General features: G+C 48.8%; 1 pseudogene; it reads right to left on the bottom strand.

Annotated features, from left to right (window-relative positions):
- Positions 1-5,129: 5,129 nt before the first annotated feature.
- LOC100350658 (small ribosomal subunit protein mS22 pseudogene) lies at positions 5,130-9,590 on the bottom strand (annotated as a pseudogene).
- Between the last annotated feature and the right edge of the window lie 453 nt (positions 9,591-10,043).

The raw sequence follows: 10,043 nt of genomic DNA, 5'->3' as shown, positions 1-10,043 counted from the left end.
ACACAGCGAGAAGGCCCTCATCAGATTCTGTCCCCTCGATCTTGGGCTCTTCAGCCTGCATAGCTGTGAGAAATAATACCTCTGTGCTTCATAAACCACCCGGTCTCGGGTGTTCTGTTATAGTGGCACTGAGCAGACTAACGGAAGGTGCTGTCACCTTTTGGCTGTTGGGCATTAGGCAGCCGTGGACATGAAGTAGATCTTTGAGAGCACACTCTCAGTTTAATTGGATATATATCCGGAAGTGGAATTTCTAGATTTTATGATAATTCTGTTGATTTTTTGATTAATATCATGATAAAATAATAACCATCATGGTATTCTTTCTTGTTTAAATGCTTGGTAGAATTCGCCAGTGAAGCCTGACCTTTTTTTTTTTTAAAGATTTATTTTTATTTATTTGAAAGACAGAGTTACAGAGAGAGGTAGAGACAGAGAGAGAGGTCTTCCATCTGCTGGTTCACTCCCCAGATGGCTGCAATGGCCGGAGCTGCGCCGATCTGAAGCCAGGAGCCAGGAGCTTCCTCCGGGTCTCCCACGTGGGTGCAGGGGCCCAAGGACCTGAGCCATCTTCTACTGCTTTCCCAGGCCATAGCAGAGAGTAGGATCGGAAGAGGAGCAGCTGGGACTAGAACCTGTGCCCATATGGGATGCTGGCGCTTCAGGTGAGGGTGGTAACCCACTGTGCCACAGCTCCGGTCTCGAAGCCTGGACTTTTCTTTATGGGTAGTTTTGTTTTAACTGTTAATTCAGTCTTTTTACTTGTTATATACTCAGATTTTCCTTTTTTTTTTTTTTGTTTCCTTTCTATTTTTCTTTTTCCTGAGTCAGATTTGATAGTTTGTGTCTTTCCAGGAATGTGTCCATTACATTGAAGTTATCTAATTTGTTGGTTCTCAGTTGTTCATAGTACTCTATTGCAATTCTGTTTGCTTCTGTAAGGTCAGTAGAAATGACTTTTCTTTTGTTCCTGATTTTAGTAATCAACTGTTCTCTGTTTTTTTACTTGGTCAGTTTCGCTAAAGTTCTGTCAATTTTGTTGTTATTTTTAAAGAATCAACTTTCAAAAATAGCTCTGAGAGGCAGAGAGACAAGAAGCTCAGAGCAGAGAGAGGGAGCTGGCCACTGCTGAGTCCCTCCCCAGATGCCTGCAACACCCCTTGGACGAGGCTGAACGCAGGCCTAGTCGCCCACCTGGGTGGCAGGAACTCAAGCACTCCCTGCTGCCATTGCTGTTGCCTCCCAGGCTGTGCATTAGCAGGAGTCAGAGCTGGGTACTGAACCCAGGCACTCGAACGTGGGCTATGGGTGTCTTAACTACAAGGTCAAATACCTACCCCAAGAATCAACTTTTGAGTTCATTGATTTTATCTTTTTTTTTTTTTTTAAGATTTATTTATTTATTTGAAAGGCAGAGTTACAGAGAGGCAGAGGCAAAGAAAAAGGAGGTGGGGAATGAAAGAGAAAGAGGTCTTCATCCATTGGTTCACTTCCCAAATGGCCGGAACAACCAGAGCTGGGCCAGTCTGAAGCCTGGAACTTGGAGCTTCTTCTGGGTTTTCCACGTATTTCCTCTACAATTTGAGAGGCGGAGTTATAGACAGAGAGGGAGAGACAGAAAAAAAGGTCTTCCATCCGCTGTTTCATTCCCCAAATGGCCTCAATGGCCAGAGCTGGGCCAATGTGAAGCCAGGAGCCAGGAGCTTCTTCCGGGTCTTCCACACTGGTGCAGGGGCCCAAGGACTTGGGCCATCTTCCACTGCTTTCCCAGCCATAGCAGAGAGCTGGATCAGAAGTGGAGCAGCTGGGACTCGAACCAGCACCCATATGGGATGTGGGCACTGCAGGCTGCAGCTTTACCTGCTATGCCCTATCTATTGTTTTTCTATTCTCTTCTGTTGTTAATCTCTGCTCCAACCCTTATAGTTTTCTTCCTTCTACTTGCTTCTGCTTTTTCTCTTTGTTCTTTTGGCTGTATTTTTTTTGGCAGAGATTAGTGCATATGAGACAGAAGTCGTCTTCCGAATCCATTCACTAAGCAAGGGTTCCTTTAAAACGCTGCTGCTGGCCAGTGCCACGGCTCACTAGGCTAATCCTCCGCCTGTTGCGCCGGCATCCCGGGTTCTAGTCCCGGCTGGGGTGCCGGTTCTGTCCCAGTTGCTCCTCTTCCAATCCAGCTCTCTGCTGTGGCCCGGGAGGGCAGTGGAGCATGGCCCAAGTGCTTGGGCCCTGCACCCCATGGGAGACCAGGAGAAGCACCTGGCTCCTGGCTTCAGATTGGTACAGCGTGCCAGCCGTAGCGACCATCTGGGGGGTGATCCAACGGAAGGAAGACCTTTCTCTCTGCCTCTCTCTCACTGTCTAACTCTGCCTGTCAAACAAACAAACAAACAAAAAAACGCTGCTGCCTCCTGCTGACCTTTTTGGAAATGAAGTGCTCAGGATGGTAATGTCGTGGAAAATTACCATCAGTGTGAGCTAATTCCTCAGGTACCTATTTTTTTTTTTTTTTTTCTTTTTCCCAAACACCCAGTGTGGTAATTAGGAAAGGCCACCTGGTGGAAATATGGGAGTTTGCAAAGAGGGAAAAGAGGGGGGTAGAGGGGGATAGCCAGGCCAGGAAGGGCGCCTGCAGCAGCCTTATCTGGCTGACATTTGGGGATCTGCTGAGTAGCAGTGGGGAGGGGAGGTGGGGTGGGGGGAAGCTGAAGGGGAAAAGGACCTTCACCGCTGGCCACGCGGTGCTTCCTGCACCAGCGCCATTCGGTCAGCAGAGGTTAAGGCGTTTCCACCGCGGCTCGAATGCCCTGCGTATTTTTAATTTTGCCAGCTATTTACTATTTTAAGAATGATGAGCAATCCTGAGCTTCTAAATTCTGATTTTACAAATACATAGCAAATGTTTGCATTAGGAGCATATCTATTCATAATGCCAAAAAAATACAGTACAGAGAGCCCCAACATAGTTGGCATCTTCCAGACATTAGATGACACCCTTTCCAAAAACCTTTGAGGAACATGATTTTTTTTAAATTCCTGTTTTTTAAATATTTACTTATTTACTTGAAAGCACAGTTACAGTGAGAGATGGAGAGAGAGAGAGAGAGAGCGCTTCCATCTACTGGTTGACTCCCCAAATGACTGCAATGGCTCCACCTGGGCCAGGCTGAAGGCAGGAGCCTGGGGCTTCATCTGGATCTCCCACATAGGTGGCAGGGGCCCAAGCACTTGGGTCATCTTCCTCTGCTTTTCCCAGGTGCATTAGCAGGGAGCTGGACTGGAAGTGAAGCAGCCATATGGGATGCTGGCATCCCAGGTGGCAGCTTTACCTGTTAGGCCACAATGCTGGCCCTGTGCTGGTCTTTTAAAATAAGCCATGCTGGGGCAGGCGTTTGGTGCAGCGGCCGATTCACCACATTGGATGTCAGACTGCCTGGTTCTAGTCCTGGCAGCCCTGTTGCAATCCAGCTTCCTCCTGGTGCTCACAGGCAGGCAGCAGATGGTGGCTCAAGCACTTGGGTCCCTGCATTCAGTTGGGAGACCTGGAGTTCCTGGTTTCTGGCTTTGACTCGGCCCAGTTCTGGCTGTTTCTTCCATTTGAGGAACAAACCAGCATGTGGAAGATCCAAAAAAATTGGAAATAAATAAAACTTAAAAAAAATAGTAAGTTACACTTTAATATGTAAATAAATATTTAGATTTCATTCAGAGGCAGAAGCCCTGACTTAGGTCTACATTTTATCGATTCATCAGAAGCATACAGACATAATATTTGTGCTCTCCCAAAAGATGCTGAGAGAGGCTCAGAAACCTTGGGAACAGAGGCCACAGATGACTTCTAAAGGAGATTTTATTACAGCATTAATATTCTTGTTACACCGTTAGTTTCGAGTGGCCTGTCTGCCTTTTCACACACTTAGCTGTTTTGACATAATGTGGCGCTGTTCCCACAACCCTGCGGACGTGGCTTCTTAGAGGAGATGCCCAGGGCCAGCAGGGGCAGGACGATCTCTGCCCTGAATCTCCGGGTCCACACTGGATGCGGAGCGCCTGGTGGACTCCTCTGCTCCTGCCTCGATGTTGAGAACTTGGAGCAAATTCTACTTCCATATGGCCGTGCTTTGCTGAGCCGTCCGCCTTTGTGATACATGTTGGTTGGACTAACCTTCCCCTCCACATAATTGTCTGTCTTGTCTTTTCTTTCTTCTCTCCTTCCCTCCTTTCTCCTCCCCTCCTTCCTCCCTCCCTCTCTCTCTTTATATTTTTTTTTAAGATTTATTTACTTTATTTGAAAAGCAGAGTTACACGCAGAGGGAAGGAGAGGCAGAGAGAGAGAAAGAGAGAGAGAGGTCTGCCGTCTGCTGGTTCATTCTCCAATTGGCCACAATGGCCAGAGCTGCGCTGATCTGAAGCCAGGAGCCAGGTGCTTCTTCCAGGTCTCCCATGCGGGTGCAGGGGCCCAAGGACTTGGGCCTTCTTTCACTGCTTTCCCAGGCCACAGCAGAGAGCTGGATTGGAAGTGGAGCAGCCCGGACTCAAACCAGTGCCCATATGGGATGCCGGCATTGCAGGCAGCGACCTTACCTGCTACACCACAGCGGCGGTCCCTCTTTCTTTAGAAAACTAGAAATATACCTTATTTAATCTTGGCATTTTTAAACGCTCAATCCAATATTAACAAAGAGAAAGGTAGTATTGAGTAAAATGGAATGTATTTTAAAATTACTTTCAGGAAGCTGCGGGATGGCTAATGACTGCTTCTCGGTAAGCTTGCAGTTAATTCTGTAACTGCCTCCTTCTGTGCTTCTGTTTTTTTTTTTTTTTTTTTTTTTTTTTTTAAACAGGCAGAGTGGACAGTGAGAGAGAGAGAGAGAGACAGAAAGGTCTTCATTTGCCGTTGGTTCACCCTCCAATGGCTGCCGCGGCCGGCGCACTGCACTGATCCAAAGGCAGGAGCCAGGTGCTTATCCTGGTCTCCCATGTGGGTGCAGGGCCCAAGCACTTGGGCCATCCTCCACTGCACTCCCGGGCCACAGCAGAGAGCTAGCCTGGAAGAGGGGCAACCGGGACAGAATCCGGCGTCCCGACCGGGACTAGAACCTGGTGTGCCAGCGCCGCAAGGCAGAGGATTAGCCTAGTGAGCCACAGTGCCAGCCTACTTCTGTTTTTGCAAAGACCTTGATTCAGTTTCCTCTCTCGGCCGCCTGCCCTTTGGCCTCTTGGGCTGCCTGGCCATCAGGGTGAAACCTGTGATGCAGCTGGACCAAGCTGGCGGCATCGTTGATTAAATCTGCTCTGTCAGCAAGCCATCGACCCTTTTCTTATTTACGGAATACCAAGCCGTTCCACCAGAGTGGCTTGCTAGGATGAAAGACCATTCTTTGCACGTTGATCTGTATCTTCTTAGGTCTGCTGATGAACCTCTATATGCTCAGTGGAATCTGGGAATCCGAAGACCTCAGCATGCCGGTCCTGGCTCTGCAGGGTCGTAAAGTTTTCTTCCCTGAAAATTACTGCAGGCAGAACTCTACAGCCTTCTCCTGGGAAATAAACTCGTATCATCTGGTCCCGTTTTTCCCAAGAGCCTTCGCCGCTTGGTTCTCTAACAACAGTAAAGCATTCCCGGGGTGGTGTGCTATATGATGTGTCAGTAAACGCGTATTTGGCTGTTTCTGTTCCTTCCAGAATCTCTTCTTCAGCTGACACATCATTTATTGGCACTCGTTCTTCTAGAGCCGGTGGCATTTTCAGTTGTACTTTAGCTGCCTGTCCTGTAGCCTCTTCCAGCTGTGCCTCTGCATTAACTTACAGGTTGGCGGCTTCAGTTCTTGTGTAGCTGCCTTAACAGTCTTCTCCAAGTTCAAGCCTGTCGTCTTGATGAGTACACTTTGGACTTCCTCATCCCTCAGTCTCTGAGGTACCAGGTTCTGCCTCGGATGTGAGCAGGTGGCGTGGCAGCCCCACCTGGAAGGGCCGGGGCAGTAGCTAGAGCAGACCTCTCAGAAGGGGCCATAGGGACACAGGGATTCTAAAGTTCACCGTGATTATCTGAGGCTACAAGTGCCAGAAGCCTGCCGTGCCATTTGCTAAATAACTTGCTTTATGTATTTTACTTTTTAAAAAAAGTTTATTTTTTATTTATTTGAAGAGCAAGTGACAGAGAGAGGGAGAGACAGAGGATCAGAGATCCTCCATCTCCAGATGGCTGCAATGGTCAGGTCTGAGCCAGACCAAAGCCAGGAGCCAGGAACTCCATCCAGGTCTCCCACATAGGTGCAGGTGCACAAGCCCTTGGGCCATCTTCTGCTGCTTTCTCAGACACATTAGCAGGAACTGGATTGGAAATGGAGCAACTTGGACTTGAATCAGCACTCATTTAAGATAGCAGCATTGCAGGCAATTGCCACAATGCCAGCCCCATGCATTTTATTTTTTTGTTGTTGAATTATTACATGGGGAATACACAGGGCTGGAGTGCATTTGGATATCTTCATTGTTTGAACTGAGTGGAGTCTGGACTGGAGTTAGAAGAGGATGCAGGGCTGGCGCTGTGGCATAGCAGGTTAAACCACTACCTGTGAAGCCAGCATCCCATATGGGCACCCATATGGGTTCTAGTCCTGGCTGCTCCACTTCTGATCCAGCTCCCTGCTAATGCACCTGGGTTGGCAGTGGAGGATGACCCAAGTGCTTGGGCCCCTGCACCCACATGGGAGACCCAAAAGAAGCTTCTGGCTCCTGACTTCGGCCTGGCCCAACCCCAGCCATTGTGGCCATTTGAAGAGTGATAGAAGAAGATCTCTCTCTCTCTCTCTCTCTGTAACTCTGCCTTTCAAATAAATAAAATAAAGCTTAAAAAAAAGAGGATGCACTATGGTGAACATTGTATTTTTTTTTTTTTTTTACAGGCAGAGTTAGAGAGAGAGAGACAGAGAGAAAGGTCTTCCTTCCGTTGGTTCACGAACCTTGTACTTTGATACGGGATGCAGGCATCTTGAATGATGGCTTAACCCTCTGTATCACAACATCCACCCAAATGGCTGCAATGGCTGGGGCTAGGCCAGGTCGAAGCCAGGAGCTTCTTCCACACCTTCCACAAGGGTGCCGGGTCCAAGGACTTGGGCCATCTTCCACTGCTTTCCCAGGCATATCAGCAGGGAGCTGGATTGGAAGTGGAGCATCTGGGACTTGAACTAAGTGGCCACATGGGATGCTGGCATACAGGCCATGGCTTTACCTGCTGCACCACAGCACCGGTCCTCACATTTACTCTTAAGAGGGGTGGAGGGGCCGTTGCTATGCTGTAGTGGGTAAAGCCACCGTGGTGGGTAAAGTGCCGGCATCCCGTATAGGCGCCAGTTCAAGTCCCAGCTGCTCCACTTCCGATCCAGCTCCTTGCTATGGCCTGGGAAAGCAGTGGAAGATAGCCCAAGTTCTTGGGCCCCTGCACCCGTGTGAGAGACCCGGAAGTAGCTCCTGGCTCCTGGGTTTGGATCAGCACAGCTCCAGCCATTGAGACCAATCGGAGAGGGAACCAGTGGATGGAAGACCTCTCTCTCTGCCTCTTTGCTTCTCCTTCTCTCTGTGTGTAACTCTGACTTTCAAATAAATAAATAAATCTTTTTTTATTTATTTTATTTTTTTGACAGGCAGAGTTAGACAGTGAGAGAGAGAGACAGAGAGAAAGGTCTTCTTTTTCTGTTGGTTCACCCCTTAATGGCCACTGCGGCTGGCGCACAGCGCTGATCTGAAGCCAGGAGCCAGGTGCTTCTCCTGGTGTCCCATGCGGGTGCAGGGCCCAAGCACTTGGGCCATCCTCCACTGCACTCCCGGACCACAGCAGAGAGCTGGCCTGGAAGAGGGGCAACCGGGACAGAATCTGGCGCCTCTACCGGGACTGGAACCTGGGGTGCCGACGCCGCAGGTGGAGGATTAGCCTATTGAGCTGTGGCGCCGGCCTAAATAAATCTTTTTTTTTTTTTTTTTTTTTTTTTTTTAACAAAAGAGGGGTGGAAACCACTGGAGGGTTTTAGCAGGAGCTATGTTTTGGGGGGTTTTGTTGTGATTTTTGTTTTGAGAGATGCATTCATTTATTTATTTGAAAGAGTTTCAAAGAGACACAGGACAGACAGACACACACACACATACACACACACAGATCTTCCATATACTAGTTCACTCCCCAAATGCCTGCAGCATCCAGGGCTGGGCCAGACTAAAGGCAGGGGCCAGCACTCCATCCAGGTCTTCTATGTGGGTGGCAGGAACTCAAATACTTGGGCCATCATCTGTTGCCTCCCAGGCACATTAGCAAGAAGCTGGATCAGAAGCAGAGTAGCCAGGACTTAAACCTTGCGCTCTGATATGGGATGCAGGCGTCTCAAGTGAGGACTGAACCCTCTGCACCACCACGTCCATCTCAGGAGCCACACTGCAAGTGATGTGGCAGACACTCTAGATAACATTTCTTACAAAAGATTTATTAATTTATTTATTTTAAAGGCAGAGTTACAGAGAGAGAGAGAGAGATCTTCCATCTGCTGATTCATTCCCTAAAGGGCTGCAGTGGCTGAGGCTGGACCAGGCCAAAGCCAGGAGCCTGGAACTTCATCTGGGTCTCCCACATGGATGGCAGGGGCCCAAATACTCATGTCATCTTCTGCTGCCTTCCCAGGTGCATCAGCAGAGAGCTAGATTGGAAGTGGAGCAGCCGGGACTTGAAATAGCACTCGTACAGGAGGTGACTTTGCCTGTTCCCCACAATGCCAGCCCCATGGATCTGATTTCTTTAGTAACAAAACTGTGATTTTTGTCAAGGCATCAATATGCTTATCCAAAAATGCATGTTGACTGGGTTTCTTTGGTATGGGGGTTGGCCAAGTGATAGGACAAGTGGCTGAGGTCTAATTCAGAATTGACTGAGTGGACTTCAAGTCTGTTTTTTTTAAAGAGGAGAAATTTTATTTTGTAAAATATTTTTTAGAAATTATGTATTTATTTTTATTTGAAAGGCTTACAGGGAGAAGGAGAAGGAGAGGGAGAGGGAGGAGAGGGAGAAATCTTCCACTTGCTAGTTCACTCCCCAAATGGCCACAACAGTTAAGGCTGCACCAAACTGAACCCAGGAGCTGGGAGCCTCTCGGGTCTCCCATGTGGATGCAGGGCCTCGGGTACTTGGGCCATCCTCTCCTGCTTTCCCAGGTCCACCAGCAGGTAGTTAGACCAAAAGTGGAACAGCTGGGACACAAACTGGCACCCATAAGGGATGCTGGTGCCCAGGCTGCAGCTTAACTTGCTATGCCATAATGCTGGCCCCTCAAGTCCATTTTTATGGATGAAGTGATATGTGCCTTTGCCCTGTACCCTTTCTCCTTTTTGTTACCTGGGAAAAGGATATGATGGCTGGAGGTGCAGCATCCATATTGTAACCGTGAAGATGACTGTTTCATGCCAAGGCTATAGAACAGGAAGACAGAGTTGCTGTATCCACTCTAGTGGATACACACTCCACACTCATGTTTACCTGAGGAAAGTAGATCTCCTGTGGTTTCCACCACTGCAGAAGGGGTTCCTCTTACAGTCCAGCACATGCCTGACTGGTGCAGGAGAGGTAACAGCAGTGTGGGGGCCTCTGCGGTGGTCCAGACCAGAGATGCTAAGGACCCCGGGGTTAGAGTTCTGGCAGGGTGCTTGGAGCAAAGTGGACAGATGCTGGATACATCGCCTGACCAGTCACACAAGGATACCAAGAACTTCCCCTCCCTTCTCCAGGGCCGCTGAGTCTCCCTTGCTTTCACAGACCGTCTCCTAGAGCCCTGTGGGGCACGCGCCCTCAGCCTGTATTTTTGGAGCACCTGTTCTGTGCTGGGTCCTGTACTTCTGGGGGCCTTTCCCCCTGCACATTCACAGTGATCATCGCTTCCTGTGGTCGCCGTTGTTTTCAAACTCGGCGTCTACCATCCCTAGTGATAAATAACACATGCAGCTTGATATGGGATTTTGTAAAAGGTTCATAAAACAATGATCAAAACATGTGCCACATG

This window comes from Oryctolagus cuniculus, chromosome 5 (genome assembly GCF_964237555.1).
Source record: "Oryctolagus cuniculus chromosome 5, mOryCun1.1, whole genome shotgun sequence".
NCBI lineage: Eukaryota > Metazoa > Chordata > Mammalia > Lagomorpha > Leporidae > Oryctolagus > Oryctolagus cuniculus.
Note: the sequence above shows the minus strand (reverse complement) of the source record. Positions and strands in the feature narration are given on the sequence as shown.